The 15,991-nt window shown below is 44.9% G+C and overlaps 1 pseudogene; it reads right to left on the bottom strand.

Moving 5' to 3' along the window:
* Positions 1–11,055: 11,055 nt before the first annotated feature.
* Positions 11,056–12,534, bottom strand: LOC126492804 (survival motor neuron protein-like; annotated as a pseudogene).
* Positions 12,535–15,991: the final 3,457 nt, after the last annotated feature.

Below are 15,991 nucleotides of genomic sequence, written 5' to 3'. Positions count from 1 at the left end.
GATGGAGACCTTGTATCAAATAATAAACATGCATACAAATATATATATATATATATATATCTATATACACAGGCATGCAAAATAGGCAAAAGTGCTCAGGAAAAAAATTAAGCACACAGGCTGGATGAGGAGGTAGTAGCTCCTCCCAGGACTAGCCTGTCACTCATGTTCTCTGAGTCCCCTCTCCCTGGACAGACTGCAATCTATCTGCCTTTCTGACCTAGAAACTGGATGAGACCCACCAATACACATATAGTGCTAAAGTAATTGAAGTTGGCTTATGCCCAATTCCAGAACAGAGTTCTAAAGCCGTGGTTAATCTATGTTTTTGTTCAATCAAACCCATGTATATCTTCTTACCAGTTAGAGATATGACCTTTTTACTTCTCTTTTCTCTGTTTCAAGCTGGGTGGTGACCCTCCCTGGTGGACCCCAAATTTGGTGCTTGTTTCTCCCAGTATCCACGGCCTCCTAACACAGAAGCTGCCTCATGCTAGCAGCCTGAACCCAGCCCACAGACTAAGCCCTTCCTCCCCATCACTTTGGTCCACAGGCCAGTTTTAGAGACATTGTTAATGAAGGCTGCAGCCCAACTCAGTACAGGAGAAACACACGTCTTTGGTCCTGCATGATCACAGATCAGCCAAAGCCGACCCTGGGCCAGCTGAGGTAGGGAGGCCCTGCACTGGACGTAGAACTAGGAGTCAATATTAACTAGGTGGGCTGCAAACCCCAGTGGCCAAGGTAATAAATGCCGCAGTGCCTCCCTTTTCCTTGGTCTGGCACTTGGTCCATCTTCCCCTGTAATTAGATCACTGGAGACCTGGCCAATAACATCAAGATTGATTCGGGCTTCCTCAGCCGCCCCAACTGCTTCTAAGACTAAGACTGGCTACTACATCTTAAATAAGGGTTCCACTCTGGGCTGGAGTAAGGAATCAGAGCCAGGAGTTATTTCCTTCCAAGGAGAGCTAACTCCTACCCCTTGTAAAAGGGAGACCTTTAGTTCTAAAGGGGAAAATAATTTTTTCCTATCGAGTTTCCAGGATAGGAGCTGGGACTGGAGCATGAACCAGGGACTGGGGGCTGGGCAGGGACTGGGCAGGGGCAGAGGCTGGGGCAGGGGCGGGGCTGAGGCAGGGACTGGGCAAGGGCAGAGGCTGGGACTGGGTCAGGGACTGGGCAGGGGCAGAGGCTGGGGCAGGGGCTGGGGTTGAAGGCTGGGGCTAGCGTTGGGGCTGAGGTAGGACTGGACAGGGGCAGAGGCTGGGACTGGGGCAGGGGCTGGGCAGAAGCAGAGGCTGGTACTAGTGTTGGGGCTGGGGCTGGAGTAGGACTGAGCAGGGGCAGGGGCTGGGGCTGGGGTGGTACCTGGGGCAAGGGCAGGGGCTGGGGCTTGGTTTGAGAGTACCTACCAAGCATGCCTGAAGCACTGGATTCCATCCTCAGAACCATATATGACGGAGCATGCCTATAATCACAGTGGTCTGGAGGCAGGTACAGAAAAATCAGAAGTTCAAGGTTGGGGCTGGAGAAATGGTTCAGCTGTTAAACACACGAGCTCCTGCAGGGGATCTGGGATCTATTTCCAGCTCCCTGATGGCAGGTCCCAGCTCTATGGCTTTAGTTCAAGGGGATCTGACAACCTCTTCCGTCCTCCACAGAAAACATGCTCTCATATGCACATATACAAACACATGCAAACAAATAAAAATTAAATCTTTTTTTAAAGAAAGAACTAAAACCATTGGCTCTATGCTCAGTTTATTTGTTCTTTTCTTATGTCATAGACACACCTTCTGGAAGTGATTTTTTTTTAATGAAATGAATAGCCCACGTTTTATTCCACACCAGGAATGAAATTTGTCACCATTTTATTGTGGATTGGGGAGATGGAAGAAAAAACAAAGAGGGGGAGGTCCTAAAGCAGACTGGTCATGGAGAAGACTTTTGTCTTCTGTTTTGTATTATAACCATTGTATTGTGTGTGTATAATTATTTTACCTCTCAGTATTATACCTACAGTTGACAATGCTAAATACTTTTTGAAATGTCTGTTCTTTCTAGAAGTAGTAAAAACATTAAGCGCCTTTTTGTTAATCTTTCTGTTATTTTGTCATGTTATTTTGATGGGAATGGCCGAGCTCTCCTGAGTGTCACAGATTGTGTTTGTGCCTGACCCACGAAAGAAAGAAATGCAAAGAGTGCCGAGCCAACCTGCTCACATCAAGGAAAAGGAACCAGTTTATTGTTTTAATTTTTGTGTATATAAAAGACAAAGCAGTCCTAGCTTACAGCATTTGGTTTTCTACATGTTAAAGAAGTCAGCAGGGCTGGAGAGATGGCTCAGAGGTTAAGAGCACTGCCTGCTCTTCCAAAGGTCCTGAGTTCAATTCCCAGCAACCACATGGTGGCTCACAACCATCTGTAATGGGGTCTAGGTGCCCTCTTCTGGTCTGCTGGCATACACACAGACAGAATATTGTATACATAATAAATAAATATTAAAAAAAAAAGAAGTCAGCAAAGTAAATAACACATCTTGGAAGTTTATTTATTTATGCATATTCATGAGAGTATGTGTATGCACATATATGTGCAGGTGTGTGCATCTGTGCATTCCTGTGGAGATCAGAAGAAAGCATCAACTATTGTCTTAGTTAGGGTTTCTGTTGTTGTGAGGAGGTGTTTGAATGTAATTGACCATGGCAACTCCTATAAAGGAAAACATTTAATTGGGGTGACTTCAGTTCAGAGGTTTAATCCATTATCATCACTGTGGGACCTGGCAGCATTCAGGCAGACGTGGTTCTGGGGAAGGATCTGAGAATTCTGCATCTTGATCCAAAGGCAACAGGAAGTGAACTGTGTCACTTGGGGGTAGCTTGAGCACAGGATACCTCAAAGCCCGATCCCACAATGACACACTTCCACCAACATGGCTACACTTTCTAAAAATGACACTCCCTGTGAGCTTATGGGAGCCAATTACATTCAAACTAATGTCCCCCATAAGCTTGTAACAATGTCATGATACAAAATGCATGTATTTGAACTTCAAAAGTCCCCATAGTCTATCACAGTCTCAACAATGATTAAAAGCTCAAAGTTCAAAGTCTTTTCTGAGAGTCATGAAATCTCTTAACTGTAATACCCTATAAAATCAAAATCAAAATTATATCACAAACTTCTAACACACAATGGCACAAGATACACATTACCATTCCAAAACATAGGGAAAGGAACATAGTTAGGAAATCCTGGTCCAAACTTGACTGAAAACCAGCTGGGCAAACCCCAGACTCTGCATCTCCGTGTCTGATGTCAGAGTTCTCCTCAGATCTCCAGCTCCTGTCAGTTTTGTTGACACACTTCTTTCCCTTGGGCTGGTTCTACTCCCTGTTAGCAGCTTTCCTCCTCAGGTATCTCACAACTCTGGTGTCTTCAACATCTTGGGGTCTCCAAGGCAATTCAAGCTTCAACTTACAGTAGAGGGATTAAAGATAATATTTGTCCACTGGTACTTTGTGAGTATTCTTTTAAAAAAAAACTGTATTTGGGGTTGGGGAGTTGCCTCAGTGGTCAGGAGAATTTGTTACTCTTGAATAGAGAGGACCCAGGTTCAGATCCCAGCACCCACATGGCAGCTTATCACTGTATCTCCAGTCCCAGAAAATCAGAAGCCCTCTTCTGACCTTTGAGGGCACCAGGAATACACGAGGAGCACAGACATGCAGGTAAAACACTAATAGACATTTTTTAAAATCTTTAAAAAATACTTAATTTTATTCTTATTTGTGTCTGAGTGTATGTTTCTATGCATGTGAGTTCCCAAGATGGCCAAGATTGGGTACTGGATCCCCTTGTGAGCCTCCCAATAATGTGGATGCTTAAAACCAGATTAATGTCCTCTGAAAGATCAGCAACCACTCTTAGTTGCTGAGCCATCTCTCTAGTCCCATTTTCTAACCTTTCTATAAAGAATTAGTCGTTCATTCACTAAAATATATTTTTCTACAGTTAGTGTTTATGTGTGTGTCTGTCTGTCTGTCTGTCTGCACATGCACTGGGTATCTGCACATATGCATATGTGGATATCTGCACAGGAGTTTGTTTTTTGTTTTGTTTTTTTTTCTTCTAACCATGTAGATTCTGGAAATTGTATTCAAAAGGTACCTTTCTCGATTGAGCCATCTGGTCTACCCTGAAAAAGCTCCTTTTTTAAAGGAGCACATTACCTGCTGGCTCCTTGGTCATTACATTACCTCTCTTTCTATGTGCATGTGTGTCTCTGTATGAGTGCATGTGTCTCTATGTATATCTGACTATATATCTACGTACCTCTGTGTATCTCTGTATATTGGTCTCCCTACCTGAGTGTTTAGATGTGTAAATAAAGATCCTTAAATGACTAGCATGTCCTAAATATCAGGAATCTTGGAGATTGTGTTTAGGATGATAGCTACATTCTTACTGTATTACTACTTTATCCACAACAAATTTCACTCTAACTATCAGTAAATAAAGTCAATACTCCTAAGGTAACAGGATAATCTTCCTCGGTCTCCAAATCTATGCCACCCTACCTGGCTCAATAATTACATGCTAGTAATTTTTTAGATAAAATGCTTATCTAAGTGTAAATGTCAACTGCCCTGACTTAATCATTATATACTATATACACATACTAACAGACTATACCCCATCAATCGGCACAATTAAATTGATGCTTTTGTCAAAAGCTTTTAGCTGAGGGAGGAGACAAAGCAGTTCAATCTCCAGAATCCACATGGTGGAAGAAAATGATCAACTTCCACAAAAAGTCCTCTGACCTCCACACATGTGCCATGGAATACGAGCACCTGCACAAAAATAAATAAAGAATGTTTCCCAGATTTTTAGGTATTTAGTTTAACCATTAGGCACCCCAGTGGTATTGGGGAACTATAAAATGAATGTTGACAAAACCCATTTGGTATCAGAAGTGGAACTGTTCCATTTTATGTGCCTTGGAAAACTATTCCTTGAGCCTCTAATAGCCTCCCAACACATGTGATCTTGGGTGGTGCCAAGTGAGAGAACGCTGCCTGCTTTCAGTCAGAGCCCTGAGTCAGAGCACAGTGTCACACCTGACCTGCTGGGGCCGTGCCCCATGATGTTAGCACAGCCCCCTGCCTCTGGGCCTGATATGAAAGGTAAAGAACTGAGACTTCCATATCTAAAACGCACTAGTTCCAGTGTGTGGTTTTCTAAGACTTGGAACTCGGGTCATTGTTAATAATGTTCTTCACCACCATTGTGAGTGCTGAGTTTGTCTCTACACACTGACTGAGAAGAGAAAGAAAACAGCATTCAATTGATTTTTGACAAAAATCAATTCAAGAAAAAATTAATAACAGCTTTCAAAACTGTATAAACTTTCTAAAGAACTGGATCCAGCCAAGGGGGTTTCTTCCCAGGCACCAGGTCTGTCACTGAATCTCTACCAGGCTTTCTCATCCCAGGAAAGGGCCTCCTGCTTGCTAGTCATGTGTTTGTACAACCCCAGATTGGATGTTCATTTGTCAGGGACACCTCCCAGCTCGGAATCATTTGTGATTACATGAAGACACCATTGGCCTCTCCCTCCTGGCTCATTAATAAAATGGTTTAAGGAAGTGGGATTCTGCAGCTGCACAGGGATGATGTATAACTAAGTTTTCACCCGCCACCTCCCGTCTCTGTCAGTTCCTAAACTACACTCTCTCCTCCTCCTGCCAGAGCCCATGGAAACCATCACGCCTCAAGGAGTCTTCCCCTCCCAGCAGCATCTGCTTCCTTCTGTCATCTGTTTTCACCAGATATTCCATTTTCTATTTCATGCTTCCACATCTCTGTCTTCTCTACTGTGCTCATGTGTGTGCACATGTGAGACTGTGTGTGTGCACATGTGAGACTGTGTGTGTGCACATGTGAGACTGTGTGTGTGCACATGTGGAGGCCAGAGGTCGATGCTGATGTCTTCCTCAAGTATTCTCCACGTTATTTTCTTTTTAAAGATTTATTTATTTATTATGTATACAACACTCCTTCCATGTATACTTGCATGCCAGAAGAGGGCACCAAATCTCACTATAGATGGCTGTGTGCCACCATGTGGTTGCTGGGAATTGAACTCAGGTCCTCTGGAAGAGCAATCAGTGCTCTTAACCTTTGAGCCATCTCTCCAGCCCTCCACTTTATTTTCTTATGGAGGTACTTTCTCAATTGAGATACCCTCTCCCAAATGACTCTAGCTTGTATTGAGTTGACAGAAACCTGTGCAGCACAGCCTGTTTTTAAGAGGGGATGCTAGAGAAATAGCTCAGTGGTCATGAGCACTTGTTGCCCTTGCAGTGGACGCAGGTTTGGTTCCCAAGACCCACATGGTGATTTACAACCATCTGCAACTCAGTTACAGGGGATCCATCATCGTCTTCTGACCTCTGTGGGCACAAGGCACTCTTGTCTCACACACACACACACACACACACACACACACACACACCACTCAATTGCATAAGGCATTTTACTAAAGCCAGATGTGGTAGTGTGTACTTGTAATTCCAGCACTAGGGAGTGGAGATAGGCTGATCCCTAGAGCTCACTAGCCAGCCGCCCTAGCATGTTTGATTCAGTAAGAGATCTTGTTTGCAAGCCTGATGATCTGAGCTCGATCCCTGGAACCCACATGGTGGAAACAAATGATCCCCTGCAAGTTGTCCTCTGACCTTCACATTTACACACACAAACAAACGAATACAAAAATATACAATATTTTCAAAAGAAAAAGGTAGGTGTTACCTGAGGAACACATCCATGGTTGACCTCTGGCCTGCACACACATGCACACACACAAACATCAGAGGCCCAATTGCATTTCAGTTTGCATAGGAAATATGTGTGCTGTTTATTTGTTGAATTCCAGTGTGCCAGGTGTCCCTCCTTCGATCTGACAACCCTCATAGAGTTCTCAATGCAATGGGCTCTGATATTTGTTAGGTGATTATGAAGGCTCCAACTTGTCCTCCACGGCGGAAAGCATTCTGAAACTCTGGTAAGAGCTTCCCCAGCTTCTTTGTAACTGGCTTGGTGTGCAACCTAAGCACATTGGGAGTAAACATGAATCTTTCATTTCCCCAGTATGTGCCAGGCTCGCTCACAACCCGCCTTCCATCTCCTGCTGCGAGGCAGCTCTCTTAATGACATCACAGTTGGACCCATACTTTTGTGATCATTTTTAGCTAATTAAAGCAATCCCATACTACTTTTAAAGGCTCGTTGCTACTCATTTTATAACTTCAATCTAATTTTTAATTCAAGGTACAGCTCACTCTCAGCATAGGGCAAGTTCATGAGCCTTGGGGGAAGGCAGGCAGAATTGAGTGCTGGATTACTTTTCTGTTGCTATGAGAAAACATCATGACTGAGCAACTTCTGGAAGAAGAATTATGTTTTGACTTGTGGTTCCATATGGATAAGAGACCATTGAGGGGAAGCTGGAGCAATGGTTCTGTGGTTGAGAACACTGACTGCTCTTCCAGGGGACTAGAATTCAATTTCTAGCACCTATATAGAAGCTCACAACTGCTTGTAACTTTAGTTCTAGGGGATTCAATAACGTGTTCTGGCTTCAGAGGACACTGCACACGTGGTACACAGGCATACTTGCAGGCAAAACACACCCATGTAAAATAATAAAATAATTGTTTATAAAAAGAGTCCTCATGGTGGGAAGACATAACAGCACCCAGCAGGCATGGCTACAGGATCAGGAAGCTAATAACTCACTTCTTCAATAGCAAACAGGAAGCAGAAGTAAACCAACTAGAAAGGGCATGAGGCTTTTAATCTCAAAACCCATGCACAGTGGCATGTGTCCCGCAGCAAGCCACTTCTCAACATCACCGCCCAATGGGGACAAGTGTCCAGCTGTCTGAGCCTAGAACATTTCTATTCAAACCACACGTGCTAAATTCCTCTTGATCATCCCCAATGTTTGTCCCTCTAGGGTTGGGATGGAAGGAAAGGGAACTACCTTTGTGTGAGCTATGGGCAAAGGCTTTTACTAGCCTCATGCTATTTTAGTGAGGAGTTGAACTCTCCTGACAAACACCAAAACTTCCAGATAAACTCCGGCTGTGGATAGTCCTTCAAATTCCATGACAACCTCCCACTTATCCTTCAGACTGACATCCTGGACCCATCCCATCAGTACCCATGGGACCTATGAAGACAAGCAGGATCCAGTTCCCTTGTCGTGTTGGTGCTCAGACAGCAGCTGAGTCCCACCAGCTGTTACCCAATTTCTATGTGCCCATTTCCATCTACACCAGCTTATTCATGTGACATCTGGCCACATACGGCTGGGGAAAGATGCTGTGGTGGATATTCTTCATTGTCACTTGTCGGGAGTTGGTGGAGACAAACCCCATCAGTGCGCATCTGAGGGCGTTTCCAGAAGGCCCAGCTAGAGGGGCATCCTGAACACAGGAGGCAGCGTCCCATGTGCTGGGTCCTAGCAGAGGAAAAAGAAGGAAGTCACCAAGTTCCCAGCTCAGTAGTCCACAGTGTCAGTCTCTGTCATGAGCTGAGTTCCCAGACAGGATGTGCTGAAGATTTCTGAGCAAGAGCATTATAAAAAAGATGTACCTGTTACAGGGTCAGGGAAAGACAAAGAAGGATACAGACAAAATCATGAAAAGATCCTGTGTCATCCAAAAAACCAAGACTTAAGGGACCAAAAGCCAACCACTTTCCTGCTCTTGTATAGGACATAGCTAAGAGTAACTTTCTGAATTTTACATATAATATATGTATGTAAACATATATAGCTAAATATATATAATATTAATCAAACAACATGTTTCATTGAAAATAACATATATTTTAAAAATCTAACCATGTGTGGTGCTGGACACTCTTAATCTCAGCACTCAGAATGAGGAAGCAGGTGAATTCTCTAAGTTGCTTGTTCTACATAGAAAGTTCCAGGTCAGCCAGGAGTACACAATGAGATCTTGTACATGCCCCATCCCCAAAAAAAATCCAAAACCTTCTTTAATTTTGAATGTTGACTGCAAAGCTTAAAATAGTTGCTCCTCAGGCTTTTTTATAGTAGAAACCCTGAGCAACGGACTAGGATAAATTAGTCAATAAATGTTTGTCACACAAATATAACAACCTGGGTTTGATTACCCAGAACCCACATCAGAAATCTGCACACAGTGACGCAGGTGTGTAATTCCAGTGCTGGAGGTGGGGTAGAGACAGGAGTACCCCTGGTGCTAAGCCGCAAGCCAGTCTAGAACATTCCAGATTCAGTGAAGCCCCTGTCTCAGAAATAATGTGGAGAGGCCAGCAAGCTACTCGGTGAGGAAAAACTTTTGCCGAGAAAGCCTGACAACCTGAGTTCAAGCCCCAGAATCTATAGTAGAAGAAGAGAACCAACTCCCCAGAATTATTCTCTGACCTCCTCATGTGCCATGGCATACAAGTACCTGCACACCCACGCTCTAATAATAATGATAAATAACATTTTTAAATTAAATAATAATAAGATAGTGATTGAGGAAGACACCTGACATCAACCTTTGGCCTCTACATGTAGGTCCACACACATAAACACATGCGTGCACGTGCACACACACACACATGCTCACACGCACACCCCAAACAAAAAACAATGAACTATAAATGGTAAAGAGTCTTTGTCTGCCCCAGGTTTGAATGTTAGTAAACCATTTCGGTGGAATTTTGAAGATGCTGCTATGAACTTGTGTTGGCTGCATTAGATAATCTGTTCGAGATGTGTGCTTAATTATTTAGGGTTGAAATGTCACAATGATTGTAATTTACTCTAAATGCTTCAATAAAGCAGATGAGGCAAACACAGAAGAATGCTAATGATTCTTAAGTTGGGGTGATGGATTCCTCCTTGCCAGTCTCATTATCGTATGTGTAAAAATCTGCAATTAAAATTATGAAATTAATGTTCATCTTTAATTTTTCACCTTGCATGGCCAATCCATCATCTAAGCCATGTCTGTCTAACTCTCTGAATTGCTTCCCACTCTTCCTTTTCCATTACGACTGCCATTGTTTTAGCTAAGCCCCCACAACAGATCACACAGCCAGAGAGATCAGATTCGTATGATTTTACATATTTTTAATTGTATTTGACTACATGAGTACAGGTGTCTGCAGAGACCAAAAGGGGGTGTTGGATCCCCTGGAGCTGAAGTTACAGGTGGTTGAGAGCCATCCACGTGCATGCTGGGAACCAAGCTCAGATCCACCACAAGAGCATCTAACTGTTGAGCCATCTCTCCACACCCAGAGCAGATCATTTTCTATGGGAGTAAAACAAACCACAGCAACTTAAGCGAGGAGTCTGCACAGCAGCGACAGAGCAGACCCCAGCCCTCAGAAATGGTGACGCTAGTCCTGTCGGCTCCGTGGGATCTAGAATCACACATCTCTGGGCGTGTCTGTGAGGGAGTTCCTAGACTGGGTTAACTGAAACTGGAACCACCACTCTAAATGTAGGCAGCAGCATTCAGTAGGCTGGGGTCCCAGGCTAAGCACCGGAATTCATCGCTCTCTGCTTCCTGACTGCAGGTACAACATAAGCGGCTGCCTCCTGCTCCTGCCACCATGATTCCCCACCGCAATGGACTGTGACCTCAAACTGTGAGCCAGAATAAACCTGCTTTCCTCAAGCTGCTTCTTTTTTTACTTAAAAAAACGGACTTTTATTAATTTTTAAATGCATTCTTAAAAATCTTGACACACTGAGAAAGCTACAATCCGCAGTTGTGCTGAATCATAATCCTGGCAGACCGACTTCCATGAGCTCACATTTCCACCATTTGGTTCCTCAAACTGATTTGCCCCCTGGTTATTTAGGTACGGAAACCCAGAACAGAAAAAGCTGATGACAGACCACTCAGTCAAGTGTCTGCCAGGATCACAATGAGACTTCTGTTCATATCAACAAGGGACACCAACATACCACCTCCTTGGGAGAGAGTCCAACTACTTAATATGAGCACTTTTTGGTCTGAAACCCATACAGTAGCCAGTATGATAGCCACTCAGGTACCAAGAGATTACCATCTTCCCAGGCAATGTGCCATCCAGACAGTCAGGAGATATGGGAGGGTGTTGAAATAGGGAGCGGCGGCGGGGCTGCGTCCCCAACACCCCGGCCGCTTGGCTAGCTTATGCCCAAAATAACAACACACAAACTGTATTCATTTAACTGCTTGGCCCATGAACTCTAGCCCTTACAGGCTAATTCTCGCACCTGGACTAGCCCATTTCTAATGATGTGTGTAAGCACCCCAAGGTGCGCTTACCGGGAAGATTCTAGCCTAAGTCCATCGTGGGTTGCAGCTGCCTGGGAGAGCAGAGCATGGCGGCTGTCCGGTCCCTCTGGAAGCAGCACAGAGTCTGACCTCACTTCCTCTTCTGCCCAGAATTCTATTCTGTTTTCTTCTCCCACCAATGCTTTAACCTATCAGGGCCAAGCAGTTTCTTTATTGCTCAGCCAATGAAATCAACAGATTGATGACACTCCCACATCAGGAGGGTGGGAGAATTATTGGTGGTCCCAAAGGGAATGGAGGCATCCAACATAGCAGGAAGGGGCCATGGAGGTGGTGGCTCTGCTGAGCCACTGAATCTCAGGTCTTGATCCTGGCATTGGGAGTGATGGAGGGAGAAAGGAGTTCCACGAAGCAGTTTGATTCATGTGCCTTACTTCCAGGAGATCCAGAGGAAGCTTGATGTTCATTTTCATCCTCCCGAGCATCTGCTTCTGTCTTAGTACCTACTTCACAGGCTGGGGAAAGTAGATCGGACAGATCTCTCTCTCTCTGCTGACTCCAAATCCAGTATAAATCACAACACAGGTTCCTCTCTTAAGTCAGCTGAAGCGATGGTAGCTGGGTGAACACAGCCGCCTTCTGGCCGAACAGCAGCACATTCATCCCCACTTTCCACTGTTTTCGAGGGAGTTGGGACATTCTTCTGGTTTTTACTCTTCTTAGCAGGTTGTCTTCTGCCTGTGTCTTTTGGTTTATCTGGTTTCACAAACATCGTCATTCTTTGGAGCATTTTAAAAGGAAGCCACAGCTTTATGAAAAGCTTCTATCAATGTTGTACCAACCTAAACATCAGAATCATCTCTCCAGCAGGTGCCATGCCACAGCACCCCATATTCCCGCCCGAGACCATCCGCCACGGCCCATCGCTGTGGCCCTTGAGTTGCTTCTTGTCAGGCATTTTGTCACAGAAACAAGAAGAGTAACTAATGAGAAACCGTGGCTAATCACTGCTAGAAACGATGTGAGTTCACAGCTATAGGTTTTTATCAGTCATTCTAGAAATGTCTATGAAACGTGCAGTTTTTACATTTTTTACATTGGCTACAGATAGTGATGCCCTTTTGCCTTCCTTGAAAGGCTGATGTCGAGAGTCACCCTCAGGTGCCCCCTCCACACGTGGCACCATTTTACACAGTGGTGGCCTGGTAATACTTTACTAGTGGGCTTTTGAGACCAGAGAGGGACAGACACAACATTCTTATGTGTGAAAAGCAGAAAAGGGTGACGTAATCAATGCACAGTGGAAATAACTGAGAAAGGAATCAGATGACCCTGTTCGTCTTCTAAGTGCTGACAGTAGATAACGCCCCGATATTTGTTTGCCGTTCTGCAATGTTTAACCTTCTCCGTTATTTGACTGCACTTGGAGCTCCCCGAGGAGGCTGGTGAGACTGTGTCTGAGGACATCTCCAGAGAGAATTAGCTAAAGGAGAAAGACCTGCCCTGAATGTGGGCGACACCATCCCATGCTAGAAGGGGGGGGGGGGAGGCTGGGCACAATGAAAGAAGGGAAAGGGGTTGCTCTCGGGGTGCCTGCTCCCCCCTCCTCTGCTGTCTGATCAGCTGTGATGGGAGTGGTCTTCCTCTGAATCTTCTGAAACCTTGACCCCAAATAGACAATGCCTGCATTATGCTATTTCTGTTAGGTGTTTGCTCTCAGCGATACAGGAAGTAACAATAGAGATCTGGAGGCTGCAGAGATGGCTCAGTCAGGAAAGTGCTTGCCTGGGTTAGAGCCCTAGGATACAAATAAAAGCCAGACATTGTGTATTCCAAGACCTGGGGAAACAGGTAGGGAGCTCCCAGGGGCTCATTGACCTGGAAGCCTATCTGAATGCCCGAGTTCCAGGACAGTGCGAGACCTGGGAAACAGCACCCAGGGTGGAACTGTGGCCTCCACACGCATGGGCGTGCACACACTCACACACTTACATAATGACTAGCGTGAGCGGTATTTCCACCACAGTTACAGTTACAGAGCACCCCTAATATTAAAAATAATTATGAAGGGCTTGCGTGTTTATTACCTTGTTATACATACATAGTATGTATAATGAAGTTTATATCTATGCATTTTATTCATATATATGACATATATAAGGCACACATATATGTGTGCATATATATATTTATGTGTGTGTTGTTAGTTAGGGTTTTTATTGCTGTAAAGAGACACCATGATCATGTGTCTTTTATAAGAAAAAATTGGGGGAGCTCACTTACAGTTTTAGAGGTTCAGTCCATTATCATCATGGCAGGGAGAATGCAGCATGCAGGCAGACATGGTGCTGGGGGAGTAACTGAGAGTCCCACACCTTGCAGACAACAGGGAGAACTGTCACACAGAGAAAAGGTTGAGAAAAAGAAACCTCAAAGCCCCGCCCACAGTGATGACCGTCCTCCAACAGGGCCACACCTTCTAATAGGGCCACTCCTTTGGGGGACCATTTTCTCTCAAACCACCATATGGGATATATATGTATGTACACACACACACACACACACACACACACACACACGGAATTCAGGGCCTTAGACAGACCTAGATGTTTTTCTCATTGAGTCAGTCGTCTCGTTATTCCTCATCACTGTGGCAATGAAAGTAGCATAAGGAAGGGAGGGTTGTTCTGGCTCACAGTTTGAAGATCCATCCCCTCATGGCGGAAGGCAAGGCAGCAGGAGTACAGGGAGTACAGGGCTGCATCCACAGTTAGGGAGCAGAATCAGGACGCCCAGGGATTGTGCTACCCGAGTTAGAAATTCCTTCACAGGCGTGCCAAGATGTTTGTCCCAAAGTGAATCTAGGTCACGTTAACATTAATGATTATATTAACCATCACACAGTGTCTCACCGTGGGGCCATCCCAAAATAGTCCAGAGCTCTCACCTGGCTATGCCACTAAACTTTTGATAATGGTCAAGCATAACAACTGTCTCTGTAGACCAGGCTGGCCTAGAACTCGGGGAGATCAGCCTGCCTCTGCTTCCCAAGTGCTGAGATTAAAGACATATGCCACCACGCCCAGTGCTGAGCTCTTACTACTGAGCACTCATGGGCTAGCCTGAGTCTGCTCCAGCATGTTAATGGGGTATCTGAGGACACTGGAGACACAAGTTTATGGATCGGGCCTGAACATGAAGGTCTCCAATCTGAGCCAGCTGAAGAGCAGCAATGGCCTGGGCCGCTCTTGCCCTCAGTCATTCTCAGGGGCATTGCCTAAGGTCCCCCAGGTCTGCTGTCTGCAGCGGAGCAGTCCAGATTCCTCCCGTGAAAGCTGCTGGGCTCAGCTAGATGGGTTTGCAGAAGCAGCGTGACAGCGAAGAGCGTCTCCTACTCCTGCAGAGGACCTGAGTCATGTGCCTCACTACGGCTGTAACTCCAGCTCCAGGGGACTTTGACACCGCTGGCTTCCACATGCACCTAGCACACATGTACACACACACACACACACACACACACACATATATACATACATAATTAGTAAACATGTTTTAATTAAAATGTAAAACTTTAAAGAAAAACGGATGTGCTCATGTGCTCTGCAAAACCAAACACACACAAAAAAAAAACATTTTTAAAGACTTCTTTTTTTTGAAAAAAAATAGGAGAGTAAATAGACCAATCAAAATCTAGGAATTATGGGAAATGGTTCCGTTGACAGGGTGTTTGTCACACATACATGAGGACCTGACCTCAAGCTCCAAAACTTACATAAAAATGGAGGCATGACAGTGCACGCTTGTGGTGAGAAGAAGCAAGCGCAGCCCTGGGGCTTGCTGAGCAGCCAGTGTAAGGAAAATGGTTAGTTCAGAGTAAAAGTAAGAACCTGTCTCAAAAGAAAAGAAAAAGTAGACACTTAAGGAATGACATCTGAGGCTGTCCTCTGGCTTGCACACACATGAACATGCACCCACATACACATACATGAACACACACACACACACACACATTTAAAAGGCTAGGAACCATATAACCACCGTGAGTGATGCTACCCCTGGGCAGATGGTCCTGAGGTGTGTAAGAAAGCAAGCAGAGAGAGCCATGGGGGCAAGCCAGAAGGCAGTGTTTTTCCATGGTATCTACCTCAGTTTCTGCCCCAGGTTCCTGCCTTGACTTCCTGCCCCGCCTCCCCTCCGTGAAGGACTATAAACTATGAGCTGAAATGTGCCTGTACCTTTCAAAGTTGCTTCTGGCCATGACGTTGCTCAAGTAATAGTAAAGCAAAGTAGTGGGGCCTCAGTTTGGGGCTTATTGATCTGCTCACCCATGGGCATCTGTCCAGCCTGGCTCTGTGTGTGGCTGTTATGAAATATGCAGTAATGACTATGGGCGTGCAAGCATCTCTGTGTTCTGCCAACACATTCCTTCAGGTATCTCCCCAGGAGTGGTAGAGATGGGTCATATGGTAATCCAAACAGAGATAGCTGCTTAGGTTGGGTGCTTTGTCACAGTAATGAGAATGACTTGACAGCTCAAGGGACATACTTTCCACACAGCAATCAACTCCTGAAGCTGTGAGCCGCAGGGAAACTGGGAAGGCAACTCCCATCACAGGGAAAAAAAAAAAAAAAAAAAAAAAAAA

This window comes from Alexandromys fortis, unplaced genomic scaffold, assembly GCF_014885135.2.
Source record: "Alexandromys fortis isolate MF-2015 unplaced genomic scaffold, M_Fortis_MF-2015_v1.1 scaffold_236, whole genome shotgun sequence".
Taxonomy (NCBI): domain Eukaryota; kingdom Metazoa; phylum Chordata; class Mammalia; order Rodentia; family Cricetidae; genus Alexandromys; species Alexandromys fortis.
Note: the sequence above shows the minus strand (reverse complement) of the source record. Positions and strands in the feature narration are given on the sequence as shown.